This window comes from Macaca thibetana, chromosome 11 (assembly GCF_024542745.1).
Source record: "Macaca thibetana thibetana isolate TM-01 chromosome 11, ASM2454274v1, whole genome shotgun sequence".
In the NCBI taxonomy this organism is placed as follows: Eukaryota; Metazoa; Chordata; class Mammalia; order Primates; family Cercopithecidae; genus Macaca; species Macaca thibetana.
The window spans coordinates 12,375,866-12,396,688 of NC_065588.1; the positions used below are offsets into that span (position 1 = coordinate 12,375,866).

The 20,823-nt window shown below is 39.4% G+C and overlaps 1 protein-coding gene across 1 annotated transcript in view; it reads right to left on the bottom strand.

Moving 5' to 3' along the window:
• LRP6 (LDL receptor related protein 6) overlaps window positions 1-20,823 on the bottom strand; it is a 153,625-nt gene that overhangs the window by 90,831 nt on the left and 41,971 nt on the right. The window lies entirely within an intron of this gene.

Here is a 20,823-nt window from a genome sequence, read left to right on the forward strand (position 1 = left end):
TGAACCTGGGAGGCGGAGGATGCAGTGAGTCAAGATCGCACCACATAACTCCAGCGACAGAATGACATTCTGTCCAAAAAAAATAAAATAATAATAATAATGTTTTCAGTGGCAGGCATCAGGAGGGCCATTATCTAAGTGATAAGTGACTCTGGTGGGGGCAAGCAACAAAATAGCAAACTAGCCAGAAATCTAACAGGAAGATCCTAGGAAAAAGACTGCCAATAAGAGCCTTAAGTGGATATTCACTCTTGGTAGTCAGGAAGGCTGTGTGCATGTATAAGACTACACCAGAAAGAACATTTGCAAGCTAGTTTCTGACTGAATATGGGTCAAATTTGAAATTGCCTAAAATTTTAAGACATTCTCCAAACCATAAACAGGTCCACAGGAAAATGGGGGAACACTAACTTGCTGGTGTTTAGGAACAACCTTTAAGCAATCATTAGCTGACCACTAAGATAAGAGTGACACAGAGGCAATCCCTAGAAAGCCAGGCATAAGAAATATTTTAAAAGGAAAACAGACAACAGAATTAATTCAGGAAAGTCATTAAACAAACACACACAACAATGGCAACAAGCCCAAGGAGGGGTCAGAATCCACAATCCATATTAACTATAATATATTCATACAATGGAATACTATTCAGCAACATAAAAGAACTACTTGTCAATGACAAGGATGACTTTTTAAAATTATGTTGAACAAAAGAAACCACACATAAAAGAGTACCTACTATGTGATCCCATTATATGAAGCTATAGATGTAAAATCACAAAAACTAATCTATGGTGATAAAAACCAGATTCACAGTTACTGGGGAGTAAGAGATTGACTGTAAAGGGGCTTAAGGCACCTTCTGAAGTGGAGGGATGAATGTTTGTCTTAGGTATATTTATCAAAGTCCATTAAACAGTCAACAAAAAATATATGAATTTTTTCCATGTAAATTCTAACTCAGTAAAGTTGCTTAAAATATGAATAAGAAACATAGACTATTTTTAAAAGTTAATTCAAAGGTAACTTTTCTTAGAAACCTTTCCCAGCTTACTAAGGCAAAGTTATTCCCTCTTATGAGCTCTTGGCATGTTTTGTTTTACTATAGGACTTAATCAGAGTTTGTAGATAAATTATAAAGAACTCAAAGGTAAAGACTAGGTGTTATACCACATCACAATGACTGGCACATTGCACATATTTTTTTTTTTTAAATAAAGATGAATCCAGACCTTGTGCTTTCCATTTTCAATTTCTCCTCTCACCCCCAATTCAATGCACACTGAAATGGGTAAGACACATGAGATGCTACAAGAAAAAAAAGGAAGTATAAAAGGTTAATAACCTAAGCATAGCAACAGCCAGAAACAGTGAAATGGTTTTGTGTGCATGTCTATTACATGAACTAGATTTCTCCTCAGGATATCTTTAACGCACAAATCAATTGATATCTCCATCTTGATAGAGTAATATAGTTAAAAACAAGTCCACAGCACAATTCATTAGCCCCCTCTCATCTTCTCTCTATTAATACATAAAATGAAAACTACCAGTATCTTTAAACAAACAAGTGTAGAAAAGAAGTTATTTTCACTGCAGTATCTACTAACCTATACTCTGCATTGTGTGTGCAAAATGCATATACTTGAGATTACGTGATACGAAGTTTGAAATGTTGCCATCGCAGGCTGGGATGACCAGAAGCAATTTGCACACTATAAAGATGGAAAATGCAATAAGAACTATTGTCTTTTTTGTATAATATAATTTAGGTAGGTTTCCTAACTGTAACTAATCTAAGCATTTAACTTTGTAACTCGGTGTCTAATTCATAGTGAAATAAAATGTTACAAATGAGTGAGTCAGCCTAACAAGATTTTAGTAATGAATAAAAGTATTTGCATGCTACTATGTACCAAAGCTAATGGATAATCCCTTCATTATTCAACCCTAAAAAATAAATCAAGTCATGTTTTTTCAAGGATAAGACCCAGATAAAGATTCCAACTACAATAAGTGAAACGAAGGCATTTGTCAGATGAGAACTTGATAATTTAGCATTTTAAAACAGATTACAGATGTGCCTTCATTTGCGCAAATATTTAAAATATAAAGGAATAAATTTCATCTATAAATATTAAACATTTTCATTATTTGATTAACTTTTAAGTTAAAAAGCTCATTACAAATGTAACCAAGAAAGTGATTAGGACACAGAAAATTTTTTAAAAAGTATTTTTTAAGTTACCAAGATACTATTCAATTTTCTTAAGGTTTTGAACACCTATTAAAGTGGTGAGCACCTATTAGGAGCTAAGCACCATGCCTGATATAGGGAATATGAAAATAAGCAAGGCAAAACTATTGCCCTTACAAAATTTGCAATGTAGACAAGGAGTGGCAAGTATATTGAGGAAGGTATAAACAGGAGGCTCTGAGAGTACAGAGAAGTGACACTCAATCAAGTCAGTGAATGTAAGAGTTGTCAGTAAAACATACCAGAGAAAGTATTTTACTTAGGCAGTTGCCAAAATAGGAAATAGCGTTCCAGGAAGAGGACATAGCATATGAAGTCATGATATATTCAATAAACAGCAAGAAGATCAATAGAACTGCAGCACACTGTGAGGTACGCTGGCAATGAAAGAAATTCTACGTGTATTATTTCACTATACTAAGAAACTTGGACTCCAGTGACAATAACATTGAGGGACTGGCTAGAGGAAGAAGAAACGAGAAAAAGCCAGAAAACTGAAATATTCCAAATAAGAACTAATGAAGGCAACAAAAGTTGAGGACTGGATCAACATGAAAGAAGAACGAGAGAGCATACTATGATGGCTCCCAAATTTGCAAATGTGAATGCGTGTGTATTGGTCTCATTCAACATAACATGGAATTAGATGTGATTTGGGATAGCAAGATGATGAGTTCAAATAAGGATGAATTGAAGTATCCTCACCTCACTGTTTTTCCTTCTGTATCCAGACCACCAGTCAATAGAATAACAGAAAAATCAGTGTAAAAATAAGTGAAAGTTGGTCAGAAAAGGTAAATAAAGTAAAAAGGATAGTAACAGTCAAAGAAGTTGGTCTACAGTAACAGGGCAAAATAAATCACAATTAGGAGTTGCATATGAAACTAAGTCAATCCAACAGTGTTGAGCCGTGCTAATTCTAAGAACATTAATGTGACATATGTAAGTAACTCTGAAAGGACCTATAAAAAGCCACAGGTCCTCAAAAACATTTTGTTGCCATCAAATTTATTTTGGAGGAAACTTCAAAAATCACATACATCATTAATCAAATTGAAAATGCAGCCAGTGAAAATAGTTCTGATTTTAATGTGAAAAAGAAAAGTGTCGTGTAAAATTCACACCCTTCCAGTTACTAATCCCTGAACTTGATTCCTGACCCCATGTTCCCATCTTACTCTGGTTAGATTAGGCTTTAAGTGAAGAGGAGTTTGAAGAATTTACGGATTTCTGCTTCCTAATAGAAGTGAAAAGAAAAAAAGAATTGTGAAGAAATCAGACATACTTCTACACTTCCCCTCTACTTGATCATGTGTTGGTATCATATTTTTAAAATAAGTAGAAATTGATAAAAGAGGATAGTGAAAGCATTCATGTTAGCAGGTTGGTTTCTGTGGTTGTTTTTACAGAGAACATAGAGTAAACAGATAAAAGAGTCTGGGCCAGGTGCAGTGGCTCACACCTGTAATCCCAGCACTTTGGGAGGCCGAGATGGGCGGATAATGAGGTCAGCAGTTTGAGACCAGCCTGGCCAACATGCTGAAACCCCAAAACCCATCTTGACTAAAAATACAAAACTTAGTTGGGCATGGTGGCAGGCACCTGTAATCCCAGCTACTCGAGAGGCTGAGGCAGGAGAATCGCTTGAACTTGGGACGTGGAGGTTGCAGTGAGCCAAGATCATGCCACTGCACTCCAGTCTGGGCAACAGACCAACACTCCATCTCCAAAAAAAGAGAGTCTGGAATGGAATTAGATACACATGGTTTGGGATGGTAAGATGATGAGTTCAAATATGGATGAACTAAAGCATCCTAACCTCACTGTTTTTCCTTCTGTATCCAGAGTAGGGATGGCTATGTTATCCCATGTTTTCACCTGTCCCTCAATAGAGATAATAATTCTACTTAATTACTTGCTTGTGACAGTATGCATCACCATGAAATTCTGAATGTATAAACTGGTTGCCCCGGAGAAAATAAGAACCTCAATAACAGCCTTAAGCACCCAGTCTAGTCGATTAATTTTAAATAGTGGACATAATGCAAAGAATATATTTAATTCATAAATAATATTGGTAAACCATTACTAGAAGTTAAAGATTATAACCTGAAAGTGGGTAACAGATTATATCAATTTAATTCCCAATGATCATCAAAGAAAATGCTAACTCTAGTAATTTTTCAAAATTGCTGTTATACGTCTTTCCTCTTTCCAAAGAATCAAAGGTGACACATTTTGAGCCCCTCTAAGTTTAATAAAAATGAAATATTAACTGTCAGGAATGCCCCTCTTCAAGCACACTCTCTCCTCCGTGCTCCTGCACGTTGTTCTGATACTATGCTCCAGGTACAAACTACATCTCCGTACATTTCAAATACAGTATTAGGACTGTGTATCCACATGTTTTCCATCACTCTAGATTCCAGGTCCTTGAGAACAAGAACCTTGTTTTATTTTTTCTTGCATCCCCTATCCTAAAACAATCTAGCATAATGCCAAGTACACAGTCAGCACTCAAATACTTAATAATGGTCTGTACTCACCTGCTCATGGGACATCTTGTATCTGTCTTATTACCAAGGCCATATCCTTGAAAAATACAGGTAAAATTTCATTTTACTGATTACCATTATTATTCTGCTATGCTCCAGTTACGAGCTGCTTGCTTTTCTTTGAATGTGCAAAAGCATAAAGAGAGCCTGGCACATAATATTTCTACTAAAAATTATTACCCACTTCCACACCTTGTCCCTCTAGCCAACAACTGCTCAGCTAACAAGCAGCACCCTAAAATAGCGCCTCCCCACCGCCTCCCTGCCAAGTAAAAGTGAATACTCTCTCCTTTGTGTCCCCACCATACAGATGTCCACAGCAACACTTACAAAGTTTTACTGGTTTATTTATGATTCTATATAATCAGTCTCTTCATATATTTTGCAACTAGTTTGTCTCAGAAGGTATACTAGAATATCCTGTCACTCAAATCTGGAAGCTTCACTTTTTCATTAAATGGTCTCATTTATATATATATGCTTCACTTTTTATATATATATGCTTTTATATATATATGCTTCATTTATATATATATGCTTCACTTTTTCATTAAATGGTCTCATAGAATTTTTTTTTTTTTTAGGTAAATTTTATTTCAGTCATGCTTTATGAGAACTTCAACTACCTTTCTAATAAATACATCAAAATTAGTTTCTGAGGAAAATTTTGTCCTTGACCTTGAGAATTCGAACTTATCCAGCTCACCTCACCTGCTTTAACTGAATTGCACTTTGCCTGGATGCTGCAGGGACAAATGCTAAAGAAATGTGTCACTGTGGATATTATAAAGATGCTGTTGAATATATTTTTCATTATATCATATAGCAGCTTCTTTAGAGGACTAATGAGAAGAAACTGGTTTCACCACCTGGAGTAAAGATATTTTTCAGTGAACAGCTTTTATCTAAAGGACATTAACTCATACCTGATATTTTCTTCCCTAAAGAATTTGGCTTAATTTCAAATGTATGCGAAAGTATAATGGAATTAATGGCATATGTTTTGGTATACGAATTTTCACTCCTGGTCTCATCTTACATTTATACTCTTATATTCACATCTCATTTTTAAAATTTTATTTTATAAAATTAACATATTTATTTTGCATCTTTTTTTCTATCTTCCTAAAACATCTTAAATCCTTTTAGAGACAAAGTAGGAAAAACATTTACTATTTTTTTCAGTATAGCTATTGGGGATTCGGCATTTTTCTTATTAATTTGTATGCACTTTTTATGTCTATTATTAATATATCTGTTACAAATATTTTTGTCTTTTTTTGCTTGAATCAAAATTTAGTTGACTCAATATTTTTCTTTGCAATCTCTTCCATTGCTTTCATGCTTAAAAAGCCCTTCTCTCTTCAAAGATTAAACATTCACGTTTTCATTTGATGTTTAAGTTTTCACTTAAAAATTTTTATCCGTCTAAAATGCATCTGAAGTATGACATGAGATACTGATATAAACTGATTTTTTCTTTCCTAACGGTAAATTCTTCTAGTATGAAGTCCCTTCCCTCTTGATTCCCACTCCTTTTATCACATTATAAATTGTAACGTACAGATTTTCCTAATCTATTGGTTTAACATCTTTTTTATACCAATAATGTCTCACAGATTTAATATCAGCTCTATTAATAACAATCTTGGATAATCATGGGACCATAGTTTTATTTTCATCTGCACAATGAATACTTCACTAGTGGATGTAAGGATTAAAATAAGATACTTTATATAAAATAAAAATATCTTTCCTACTGGCTTTGACCCTTCTGCTCTGATCTGTTTGCAGGACAGTTCTTCACATTTATCTTCTCTTAGACTTCTACCATTACACACCCCCATGGGGTCATTTAGTAATCTGAACTCCCTGCTGATGAGAGGTGACCATGTACTTGCAGCCCTCGCTCTCGGCGCCTCCTCGGCCTCCACGCCCACTCTGGTGGCGCTTGAGGAGCCCTTCAGCCTGCCACTGCATTGTGGGAGCCCCTCTCTGGGCTGCCTGAAGCCGGAGCCAGCTCCCTCCACTTGCGGGGAGGTGTGGAGGGAGAGGCGCGGGCGGGAACCCGGGCTTCGTGAGGTGTTCACTAGCCAGCGAGAGTTCCAGCGGGCTCGGGCTTGGCGGCCCCGCACTTGGAGAGGCCAGCCGCCGCCACCGCCGGCCCAGGGCAGCTAGGGGCTTAGCACCCGGACCAGCAGCTGTGGAGGTTGTGCAGGTTCCCCAGCACTGCCCGCCTGCATGCACCTCGAATTCTCACCGGGCCTCAGCTGCCTCCCTGCGGGGCAGAGCTCACAGCCCTGCAGCCCGCCGTGCCCAAACCAGCTCCCCCCGGCTCCCCACTTCCCCCCACCACGGTGGGTTCCCCCGTGGTGCGTTCCCACGGGGCCGAAGCCTCCCAGAGGAGCACCCTGCAAGATGCTGGGTTCCATCAACCGCCCAGGGCCTGAGGAGTACCGGTGCATTGTGCAGGACTGGCAGGCAGCTCCGCCCACGGCCCCAGTGCAAGCTCCACTAGGTGAAGCCAGCTGGGCTCCTGATTCTAGTCGGGACTTGGAGAACCTTTATGTTTAGCTAAGGGATTATAAACACACCAATCAGCACTCTGTGTCTAACTCAGGATTTGTAAATACACCAATCAGCACTGTGTCTAGCTCATGATTTGTAAATACACCAATCAGTACTCTGTATCTAGCTAACCTAGTGGGGACTTAAAGAACTTTTATGTCTAGCTAGAGGATTGTAAATGTACCAATCAGCACTCTGTCAAAATGGACCAATCAGCTCTCTGTAAAGTGGCCCAATCAGCTCTCCATAAAATGGACCAATCAGCAGGATGTGGGTGGGGCCAGATAAGGGAATAAAACCAGGCAGCCCCAGCCAACCAGCAGCAACCCACTCCGGTCGCCTCCCACACTGTGGAAGCTTTGTTCCTTCGCTATTTGCAATAAAGCCTATTGCTCACTTTGGGTCCACGCTGCCTTTATGAGCTGTTAACACTGTGAAGGTCTGCAGCTTCACTCCTGAAGCCAGCAAGACCATGAACCCATCAGAAGGAAGAAACTGCGGACACGCATTTTCAAGAACTATAACACTCACGGCAACGGTCCGGGGCTTCATTCTTGAAGTCAGTGAGACTAAGAACCCACCAATTCTGGACACACTACTTACTATTTTATAACAATAACCAAGAAGCTAAGTAGCACCCCACTCTCAAAATACATTTTCAAAAATATGTCATAAGTAAAAGAATATTGGATGCAGGTATATTACAAGAGAAAATTTAGGACAAAATAGCATTTACTCAAAAAAAAAATTTCCTTTATTCTTTAACAAAACATCTCAGTTAATATTTGCAAGCACTGGATACAAATACTTCCTTTATGTTAAACCTAACACCCCCTTATACAGTAAAGATAAGCTTCCTTTTCGTAACAGGTGAATACAATGTGCCATTCAAAGGCCCACTCAGCTTACTAAAAACCCATTCTTCAGATACCTCATAAATCAACTGTTACTTATAGTAAGAATCTGAAGTCTTTAATCATCAAAAACACATTCCTGCAAAATAAATACATAAGCTTAATTCTTAAAAGGCAAAAGCTTAAAATTCATGATCTGATTTGTAAAATATGCTAAGACTAATCTTTTGGTTGCATTTATTTGAAATTTCTAACTCGTGAAAATTTTCTTTTTCCTTGAACTATCAGAGCCTATTTCTGTAAGCAAGCATAGAAAAAATAGTTTTCCTGGTTGGGGGAATATGGAATGAGTTTTCTCCATTTGAAACCAACCCATTAGTTTCCCTAGATAGTTTTTTGGATGAACATAGAAGTTGACCCTTCTGGTCTTAAAGCTTGAATCTTGTATTTGTTTTATCTGAGTTCCTTCCTCAGGAAATGACCTTTAGGTCTCTCAAAGTATCAAAGAACCGAAACTCACCAGATCCCCACATCCAGCCAGACAATAAGATGCTAGACAACTCATTAATCATGATTGCTTCCTTGGCCCGCCTTAGGTCCTGTTTCTTTTACATTTCTTCCCTGCTATGTGAACCCTTCGTTTTAGTCACTCAGGGAGGTGGATTTGAGACTGAGCTCTCATCTTCTTGGCTGCAGCACCCAGTTTAAGCCTTCTTCCTTGGCAATATTTGTCTCAGTCACTGGCTTTCTCTGCAGTGAGTAGCATGACCTAGACCAAACCCCTGAGGTTTTGGTAACTCATTTTTATGTGCAGTTTCTGACATCCTTACAAATAAACATAAAGTTAACGTTTTTACAAACACTTCCTAATAAGCGCAAGTTTGAGAAGGGAGGGACATCACAGGGAAATAAATATCACAGGCTCTCCCACTGACCCCTGAGATTTGAGGGGATAGCAAACTGTGCAGAAATAATGAAAAAAAAAAAGGTAATAAAAATAGTCTGATAAAAACAGTACTGTTGTTTACTATTACTAAAGGTCTTAATCAGTAAGGACTAAGATTTTCTTTTATTATTTTTTTTCTTGAGGCAGAGTTTCACTCTTACTGCCCAAGCTGGAGTGCAATAGCGCGATCTCGTCTCACTGCAACCCCTGCCTCCGGAGTTCAAGCAATCCTCCCGCCTCAGCCTCCCAAGTAGCTGGAATTACAGGCACCCGCCACCATGCCCAGCTAATTTGTTGTATTTTTAGTAGAAACAGGGTTTCACCATGTTGGCCAGGCTGGTCTCAAATTTCTGACCTCAGGTGATCCACCTGCCTCGGACTCCCAAAGTGCTGGGATTACAGGCATGAGCCACCGCCCCTGGCCAAGGACTAAGATTTAAGATTTCAGTAGTGTTTTCAGGTATTAAAGATCAGAGTTTTCTTTTAAGAATCTATCTGTGGCCGGGCGTGGTGGCTCATGCCTGTAATCCCAACACTTTGAGAGGCTGAGGGGGGCGGATCACCTACACCTCTCCTCTACTCCTATTCACTGAAACAGACTTTCACTTCACTTTCTTCTGTCTTAATTAAATCCACCCACAGACACACACAAACAGGGAGAAGAGAGAAAGATTTGCAGACTACTCTATCATTAGCCAAAACCTATTAGATTTCTGAATGTCCTCGATCTTTCAGCACATTTCAAAGTGACTTTGTTACCCACAATGGCCATAATGCAACATTGTTTTATAATGATCTGAAATTGAAGTTTTAAATATGAGGGCCTGAAAACAATGTGAATAGTATTTGAGAAGAGAAGACAAATCCAAGAGCTACTTAGAAGGCAGAATAAACAAGAATTGGTAACTGATTGAATGTGAGGAGTGAGGAAGTTGGGGGGCTAGAATGACTCAGGATTTTTAGTTTCTGCAACCAAGTTAGGTAGAATGACGGTTGTTCACAAATTCTGGTATTTTGTTACAGGGTTTTCTTGGATGTGATCTTCTCTCTGTACTTAAAATTAAAAAAAAAAAAAAAAAAAAAGCCTTGTTAAAGATGGTTTTCTCAAGCCCCAATAAAACTAATGGATAATCCAAACAGCCTCTTTCCAGACTTCCCATCCCCTACCCTTAAGGCCCTTTTCCATAATACTCTGAAATTAATGATTGTATTACCACCACATCCCCCCCCAACACGCCCCTCCCCCACCCCCCGCAATCTAGGGTTATGTAATTTCCTTACTTTTCAGCATGAATCCCAAACTTCTTAGCATGACATATAAGAGCCTTTCTAATTTGTTTCTCTGCTTTTGGTTCCTCGTTTCTCATGGCTCTAGTATCCCGCCTATTGCTACCAGACTGCCTTTCATAAAATACAGTATCATGTAAACACAAATCCTTTATGACTAGGGTCCCCAACCTCCAGGCCAGAGACCACTATCAGTTCATGGCCTTTTAGGAACCAGGTCACACAGTAGGAGGTGAGCAGCAGGCAAGTGAGCAAAGCTTCATCTGTATTTACAGCAGCTCCCTATCGTTCATATTACTGCCTGAGCTCCACCTCCTGTCAGATCAGTGGAGGTATTAGATTCTCATAGGAACACAAACCTTATTGTGTATTGCAAGGGATCTGGGTTGCATGCTCCTTATAAGAATCTAATGCCTGATGATCTGTCATTGTTTCCCATCACCCCTAGATAAGACCATCTAGTTGCAGGAAAAAAACTCAGGGCTCCTACTGATTCTACATTATGGTAAGTTATATAATTATTTCATTATACATCACAATGTAATAATAATAGAAATAAGGTACACAATAAAGGTAATGTGCTTAAGTCATATCGAAACCATCCCTCTACCCCAGTCCGTGGAAACACTGTCTTCCACAAAACTAGTCCCTAGTGCCAAAAAGGTAAGGGACCACTGCTTTACAAGATACTTTTAGCTTTAAAAGCTATAGGGACTCAGATTTCCCTATTGCTAAACGTATTATAAAGCCACAGTAATCAAGACACTGTGATACTAGTATAAGGACAGACATCTAGATAAATGAAAAAGAAATGAAAGTCCAAAAACAAACCCTTATATTTATGGTCGACTGACTTTCAATGAAGACAATTCAGTGGGGAAAAACAGTCTGTTCAACAAATGGTGCTGGGACAGCTGGATATCCACATGCAAAACAACGAAGGTGGACCTCTACAGGACATACAGAAATTAACTCAAAAAGATAAAGACCTGATTGTAAACGCTAAGACCATAAAACTCTTAGAAGACAATGAGTAAATACTCGTGATCCAGAATTAAAAGAATGGTTTCACAGATATAACACTAAAACCATAAACAACAAAAGAAAAAAACAGATCAGACTTCATCCCAAAACTCCATTATATATGTGCTTCAAAGGATACCACAAAGAAAGTGAAAAAGGCAACCCACAGAACAGGAAATCAGTATTTGCAAATCGTATGTCTGAGAAGGGTCTGGTTTCCAGATATATAAAGAGCTCTTAGAACTCAATAATAAAAGGACTTACCAGGCACAGTGGTTCACATCTGTAGTCCCAGCAACTGGGGAGGCCAAAGTGGGAGGATCACTTGAGTCCAGGAGTTCAAGACCAGCCTGGGCAACATAGCGAGAACCCCCATCTTTACCAAAAAAATTTAAAAATTTGCCCGGTGTGGTGTCACCCACCTATGGTCCCAGCTACTCAGGAGGCTAAAATGGGAGAACTGCTTGAGCCCAGGGAGTTGAGGCTGCAACGAGCCACGATCATGCCACTGCATTCCAGGCTGGGGAACAGACCAAGACCTCTCTCAATAATAATAATAATAAAATTTTAAAATGGGTAAGGATAGGTATTTCACAAATCAAGATTTGCAAGTGGTCAAAGCACAGAACATGTTCAACATCAGTCAGTAAGGAAATGTACATCAAAACCTCAATAAGATATTTCTATACACCCACTAGGATGGTTATAACTTTTTTAAAAAGGAGAGAGCCAGGTGCAGAGGCTCACACCTGTAATCCCAGTTACTAAGAAGGCTGAGAAGGGAGGATCACTTGAGCCCAGGTGCAATAAGCTATGACCATGCCACTGTACTCCAGCCCAGGTGACAGAGCAGTACCCCCATCTCTTTAAAAACAAAAACAAAAAACCAGAAAGAGACAAAGAATAACAAATAATGAAGGAAACAGAGAAACCAAAACCCTCATACACTGCTGGTGGAAATACAAAAATGGTAGAGCAAGTTTAAAAGACAATGTGGGGCTGGGTGCGGATGCTCATGCCTGTAATCCCAGCCCTTTGGGAGGCCGAGGCAGGTGGATCACCTGAGGTCAGAAGTTCCAGACCAGCCTGGCCAACGTGTTGAAACCCCATCTCTACTAAAAATACAAAAATTAGCCGGGAGTGGTGGTGGGCACCTGTAATCCCAGCTACTGAGGAGGCTGAGGCAGGAGAATTGCTTGAACCCGGGTGGCGGAGGTTGCAGTGAGCCGAGATTGCGCCATTGCACTCCAGCCTGGGCCACAAGAGCAAAACTCCATCTTAAAAAAACCCCACAATTTGGTAGTTCATAAAAAGAAACTTAAACAGAGTTACCATATGACCTAGCAATTCCACTTCTAGATACTCATGAAAATTAAAAACATCTGTCTACACAAAAACCTGTATACAAATGTTCATAGCAAAATCATTCATAACAGCCAAAACATGTAAACAAAGTGTCCATCAATTGATGAATGAACAAACAAAAGGTGGTTACTTCTATACAGAATTCAGCCATCAAAAGGAATGAAGTACTGGCACATGCTACAACATGAAAGAACCTTGAAACCAGGCACAAATGGCTACATACTGAATGATTCCACGTATATGAATTGTCCAAAACAGGCAAATCTATAATGATAGGAAGTAGATTCATGGCTGCCAAGAGCTAGGAGAAGGGGACAAATGAGGAGAGACTGTTAGTGGGTTTAGTCAGAGTTTAATTATGGGGTGATGAAAATACTCTGAAATTAAGACAGTGGTGAGGGCTGTACCACTTCATGACTATACTTAAAAATCACTGAATTATATATATCCAAAAAAAATGAATTTTATGGCATGTGAATTATATCTAAATTTTTTTAAGCTATAGGAACTCCAGAGGAGGCAAATTCAAACTCTAAACCAGATATTTAAGGACCACGAGCAAATGATCAACCCCAAAAGCACACGACCACAACATATGAGTCCTATTCTCTAATCCATTACTGGCCTCCATATATAACTTCTTTATTACCTCAATAAAGGTAATAAAGGTACTTTTTCTTCCTTTGAAATGCCTTTCCCTTTTCTCATTCCAGAGCCTATAGGTCATTTCAAAGTCATTACTATAAAGAAAGCTTCCCTAATCAATTCACTTTCAATTCTTTATTAATTCATGCAGCAACTGGATCTCATCACTCTCTTTTACTTATGTGCTTCCTTAGGGTTGTCTTGTGATTGTTTCATATATGTATTCCTCTCTCCCAACTAAGTTTTAAGTGTGAGTAAAGACAGAGTAAAAATAATTAAAGGAAATACCTGATTTATCACGGATCTGCTATTTTCTAGTTTCAGGCAAGTCACTTAGAAGAGATGGGCTTTGATTTTGTAATCTGGAAAGCAGCAGCCAGATATTGATACATTTGAAGTATTTCCTTAATTTTTTAACAAAATAAAGGAGGCCAGGCGCGGTGGCTCATGCCCGTAATCCCAGCACTTTGGGAGGCTGAGGCAGGCAGGTCACGAGGTCAGGAGTTCGAGACCAGCCTGATCAACATGGTGAAACCCCGTCTCTACTAAAAAGACAAAAATTAGCCAGTCGTGGTGGGCAGGCGCCTGTAATCCCAGCTACTCAAGAGGCTGAGGCAGGAGAACTGCTTGAACCTGGGAGGTGGAGATCGCATCACTGCACTCCTGCCTGAGCAACAGAGCAAGGCTCCATCTCAAATAAAACAAAAAAACAAAACAAAACAATAAAATAAAATAAACAACAGATTACTTGTAGGGCCCACTTCAGTTACAAATTTACTCTTACAAAAATACTCTTAACTGTCCACCCCTTTTTGTTTTCTGTTTGTTTGTTTTTTGAGACAGTCTCACTCTGTTGCCCAGGCTGGGGTGCAGTGACACCATCTCGGCTCACTGCAACCTCCACCTCCCGGGTTCAAACGATTCTCCTACCTCAGCCTCCCGAGTAGCTGGGACTATAGGTACCCGCCACCACGCCCGGATAATTTTTGTATTTTTAGTAGAGACAAGGTTTCCCATGTTGGCCAGGATGGTATCGGTCTCCTGACCTTGTGATCCACCCGCCTCAGCCTCCCAAAGTGCTGGGATTAGAGGCGTGAGCCACCCCGCCAGGCCAACTGTCTCCTGCTTTTGTATCTACCATTGCACCTCATTCATTTTTCAACATTAGAAAGGGAAAAAAAATACAAACAAGACTCAAATCACAGCAAAGATATCCACAAATCCTGTAACCATTCCCTTTCATTCACAAATGTTCTTTCATGGATATATGGCACCGGAGGGGGCTACCCAGCTTTATCGAATCCACTTTCCTATGTTTGGAGAATTCTTCACTTTATAAGGCAGAACCTTGCCCTAAAACTAAAGAAATTGAAAACCAGGTATTTGTTTTCCGCATCTCTCTCCTAACTAGGACAGGGTTACGTGTAAGTCCTGAGCTTTTCCAGTCAAACAAACCAACCCCAACTTTGAAAAATTGAAGCAACTCAAGGAGGAGGATGTAGAGGTCAAAGAGGAAGCAGTGACAGAAGCAAGCCCCATAAGCAATCCATTCTGGCAAGGTTTAAGGCAATAGCAACAGCTAATTTACTCCAGTTTGAATTAATTAATTCTTCCAGCTGGGCACAGTGGTTCACGCCTGTAATCCCGGCACTTTGGGAGGCTGAGGCAGGCAGATCAACTGAGGTCAGGAGTTCGAGACCAGCCTGGTCAACATGGTAACACCCCGTCTCTACTAAAAATACAAAAATTAACCAGGTATGGTGGTGCACGCCTGCAGTCCCAGCTACTAGGGAGGCTGAGGAGGGAGGATCACTTGAACCCGGGAGGCAGAGGTTGCAGTGAGCTGAGATCATGCCACTACATTCCAGCCTGGGCAACAGAGCGAGACCCTGTCTCAAAAAAAAAAATTCTTCCTTCATCCAATTTTAAAAGAAAACAATGACAACAGTTTTAGGAGTATCTGTCACCTTATGTCAGAGAAAGTACAAACAGTGTGAACATGTCACCTAACAGTGATGCCTTCATTGGACCAGCCCTGCAGTATAGTACGTAGCACTGTTCCTGCACAAGACTGGTTCTTCTACCCTTTAGGAAATTCTATGAGTAGCCCAATATCCTCTTTAATCACAAAGTCATTTATAATTAAAGTAGAGGGATTTCTATTATTTAAGACTATGAACACTGACATGCATTTTTCTTAGTTTTATTTATTTATTTATTTATTTATTTATTTATTTATCTTGAGACAGGGTCTCGCTCTGTCACCCAGGCTGGAATGCAGTGGTACAATCTCAGCTCACTGCAACCTCCACCTCCTGGGCTCAAACAATCCTCCCACCTCAGCCTCCTGCGTAAATGCGAGGAACACAGGAGTGCGCCACCACACCCGGTTAATTTTTTCTATTTTTAGTAGACACAGGGTTTCACCATGCTGCCCAGGCTAGTCTCAAACTCCTGAGCTAAAGTGATCCACCCACCTCAGTCTCCCGAAGTGCTGGGATTACAGGCATGAGCCACCATGCCCAGCCTAACACATATTCTTAGATCACAACGGCATCCCAAAGCATCACTTTAAAGTTTAGATAAAGTAACTTCAACCCTTGCTCTGACAGTTTCATATGTTAGAACTCCCTACCTTCTACAAATGGCACGTCTGCAAAGTGTCACAGTTCTTCCCACAATCTATTATGACCCCTCTCTCCTTGAGAACCAGTGTCAATATTCATGAGACTGGTTAGCAGAAAACTGTCAGCTAAATCACATCCTGACCCTTCTTTCTGTACACACATTTAAAACAACATCTTGATGCAAATTGATATAAAAGGAACAATTTATTACAGATGCAAAAGCCAACTTAACATTAAACTTTGGTACTTATATCACCATGAACAATGAAGTGTAAGAGAAAACCCAATTGAACAGTTTGCTTTACCCAAGCCTTCATAACTTCAAAACCCAATAATCATCATACATAATGATCACAAGATAACCAGTTCTTGAATATTAAGAAACCAGAATTGTTGCTTTAGTATGTTTCTTAGACTGTGCACCTCCCCCTCTTCCCTGACACACACACACAAAAATAACAGCATCAACAGCATCAGCAACATCATGAAATACCTACAGCAAAAAATTTCAACCCTGGCAGCACTTGAGAATGATCTAAGAAACTTATTTTAAAATATCTATTATGTGGGTTCTTTCATCAGAGATTCTGATTAAACTGGTCTGGGCTCAAACTCAGGAATCAGTATAAACAGCTCCCCAAGGAATTCTAATGCACTCAGACAGGGCTTAGAACCAGTGAAGAGGAACGTGATGTTCTCAAGCACCTGTTTATCCATAGCATTTATTCTTGCACAGGTGGTGTTAATGTATTTAACTCATTAACCACTGACCCTAAATATTAGCTAATCATTAAGCCCCAGTTGGTACTCAGCCCTTCCGCTGTACAAGACCACATAAGGGAACAAAGCAACAAATAAAATTCCTTCTCACACAATGGCTTTCCACATTTCCTTCAAAAGCTCTACAAATTGAGAAGGGGGATTTGAAAAGTTCACAAGTACTGCTTAAATTTTACTAAGCAGTAAATTTTACTAAGTAAAAATACACACATCTGTGAGAATAAAAGTAGATTTTCAAATTTCCTCTATAACCTTTCAAGCTTTTGGCACCCAGTTTTATATATTTATAGCGATAACCCTCTATATATATAAAGAAACATTCCATTCTTGCAGGGGAAACATTCCAAGACCCCCCAGTGGAAGCCTGAAACTGCAGATAGTACCAAACCCTATATATGCTATGTTTTTTCCTATGTATACATACTTATTACAAAAGTGTGGTCCATGAACCAATCAAGCGCCATCCTAGATCTACTAAATCAGAATCTGCACTGTAATGAGAGAATGAAACCAAAATATTATCTTTCCTTACATTAGTCTTTGTAACATCAGAAAATACATAGTAAATGTATAGTAACAAAAGTTACATATACAATCCTAAAAACACTAACGAATATTTCTAGGATAAGTATATAAAGCATTTAGCAAATCACTCCTAGATCAATTCAGAAAAACCACCAATTAAATCTCAATCATATTTTACTCTATTCTCTGAAGCCAAAATTATAGATGACACAGTCCAACACCAAAATAAAATACTTTAAATCATCCTCCCAGACTATGTGGTAACCTCCACACAGACCATTAGTTAAGAATAATAACAATTATAAAGATGCTCCAAGGATTTTAAGAAACACCTCCCTAATTATTTCACTCAAGTTCTTCATTTCATCAGGAAAAAAAGGAGGACCTAAGACCTGAATTTCCCCAAACCATTTAGATGCATGTGATGGTCATTTATCTGAGCCTCCCAGAATGACTGGGAAATGAACATCCTACAAGTCTTGCCACAAACCAAGTATTTAACAGAAAATTAGGTACAAGTATTAGCTACACTGAAACCCTGTTGCTGTGTTTCCCCTTGGGAATAATGGCTAAGGTACAGCCATGCCACACGTATTCAAACAATAATTTATATAAAATTACAAATACTGTAAAATACAACCACTACTGTATGATGAAGGAATCTGCACTTGTTTATATCAATACAATCTTTCATCTTGAGGGTCATTCAACAATATGACTGGTAATACACAGGTATGGGCCTAGGACCCTCTCCCAGTCCTACAAAATCCTACAGTATTTTTTAAATCAAATGCTAAAAATATTAATTATAGTTTTCTACTACTCCTATCTTAATTTTTAATGTGTATAAATTCCAAAGCTGAGATTATTTTTCATTGTTTTAAGGTTAATCAACTAATCTTATTTAAAGTATACACTGTATATATTAAGCTAAACATGGACTAAACACTGATGTCTCCAATTCTAATCCTTTACCACATGGATCATTCTAGCCCCCTTCTCCTTGCTTGTAACTTTCCATTCCAACAGTGAGAAATCTGACTCCCACAATCCACCATCCACTTTACTTAACTGTTTAACTCTAGTATACATTACCAGAGGTATCAGAATCGTTAACTATACCTTTATATGAAGCAATATTATCAACTAACGTACACTACAAGTATAGAATATGTGCAGTGCTTTTTGCCTTTAGTATAACAGGCACTACGCATTTCCAAAATAAATTAGATCAACAGTTTTTCCCCATCACCCACTTCAAGGAGGTTGTTTCATACATCTCTAATACAATTAGATTCTTCTGTCTCAATCTGCATTCCATCCTGGAATCCCCCAGCCTCCTAAAAATATGGTATTTTAAAATTTGTATTCATTAAGGTCCACACTTTCTGCTATAAAGTCCTATGGGTTTTGACAACTGTGTAGTATGCTTTTTTTCTATGTTTCTCATCTTCTACATATATAACATCTTACAAACAATTTTACCACCATTCTTCAAACAAACATACCTATTTCCACAGTCATCTTCAATTCTACTAAACAGAGTGCAGAGTCTACATGCTTGCAGGCTTATCTCCATGCACATACCACCTTTTTTCTCCACAATCTCTAGGAGACTCATTTCAGAAAACTTCACTTTCAGATTACTAACAGTTGTCTGCTCATGATTAGGCTTCAAAAGAAAAATGTCAGAGTTATTTATATAAAAAACAGATTTCATATCCTTATTTTACAACCAAGTTCTCTATCACTTATGTGTCTATGAAAAATAAATTAATGAAAGCCTGAAAACAGTTATGAATTCATTATACTGCTTTCACATCCACTTCAAACCTCCTATATATAAACTGATATGATATGGGTTCACTTACCCAGCTCAGTCTCACTACAAGGATTTTTAAACTAAATCAGTCCAGTCCACTGAACAGTATCAGCTTACTGTAGGTACATTGTCTTTCATAATAAATAACAGTATCAGTAGCGCAACACCAACACACAGGGAACTAGACTAAGACCAAGGATATAAATAAGGTAAGAACATATTTATTCCCTGGATGCCTGCCTGAATCCAAAATAAAACCTCTGAATGGCCAGGGGCGGTGGCTCACACCTGTAATCCCAGCATTTTAGGAGGCCCAGGCAGGCGGATCACCTGAGGTCGGGAGTTCTAGACCAGCCTGACCAACATGGTGAAACCCCCATCTCTACTAAAAATACAAAAATTAGCCAGTTGTGGTGGCAGGTACCTGTAATCCCAGCTACTTGGGAGGCTGAGGCAGGCAATTCGCTTGAACCCAGAGGGTGGAGGATGGGAGGATGCAGTGAGCCAAAATCGTGCCACTACACTCCAGCCTGGGCAACAAAGCAAGACTCCATCTGGTGGGGGGAGAAGCTTGAAAATCGTTACTCTATCCTAATGTGAGTAATACTCTATCCTAATAGTGAGTAAAAAGCTGAACGACAACAACAAAGATCAACAACTCTTCTTAGATCCATCAGAGAGGTAAGGTCACAGGGCAAACCACTCCCCCACAATTGGATAGACAGACAAGGTGATACAAAGGATCATAATTTATCAAAGCAGAAATCCATGGACAAAAACCTCTCTATCGGAGCCAGCACCCAAGTAGGAAAACCTAAATTGCAACTGATGACTTGCTGGAGGCCTGGTATGGACAAATCTGAAAGTTAAACTCTAGGGACACTTTTTTCAGTTTTACCTCCAGGAGCCCTACCGGGTTCTCATGGTAAGATCTGAGCCAGTGCGGTGGCTCACTCCTGTAATCCCAGCACTTTGAGAGGCCGAGGCAGGTGGATCACTTGAGATCAGGAGTTTGAGACCAGCCGGTCCAACATAGTGAAACCCCTCTCTCTATTAAAAATACAAAAATTAGCCGGGCATGGTGGAGGACACCTGTAATCTCAGTTACTCAGGAGGCAGAAGCAGGAGAATCACTTGAACCCGGGAGTCAGAGGTTGCACTGAGCCAAGATCATACCATTGCACTCCAGCCTAGGCGACAGAGTGAGTGTGTGTCTCAAAAAAAAGAGAGAGAGAGAGAGATCCAAGAAAAATACCCACTGCTGCCTGTGCAAGGAGAGTTCTTGTAAAGCTATAGTTCTGGTAAGGTCTGCCCTCAAGAAAATCCATCTTACTACAACCTAACCAACCTGGGGGAAGGGAAATATCCAGCTCGACCTCCCTCTTTCTGTCTACACAGAAGAGAAATACTTAACTCCAGCCTCCTCTAACCATTCTGTCCCACCTAAGGGGATGAAAAGAACTGAGAAGCACTTGTGAAGCTCACAGCCCAGGGCAACGGCTCACTAAACAACTGAGATATAGTCATTGAACTACAGCTTACCATCACATTACAAAAGGCCTATATATC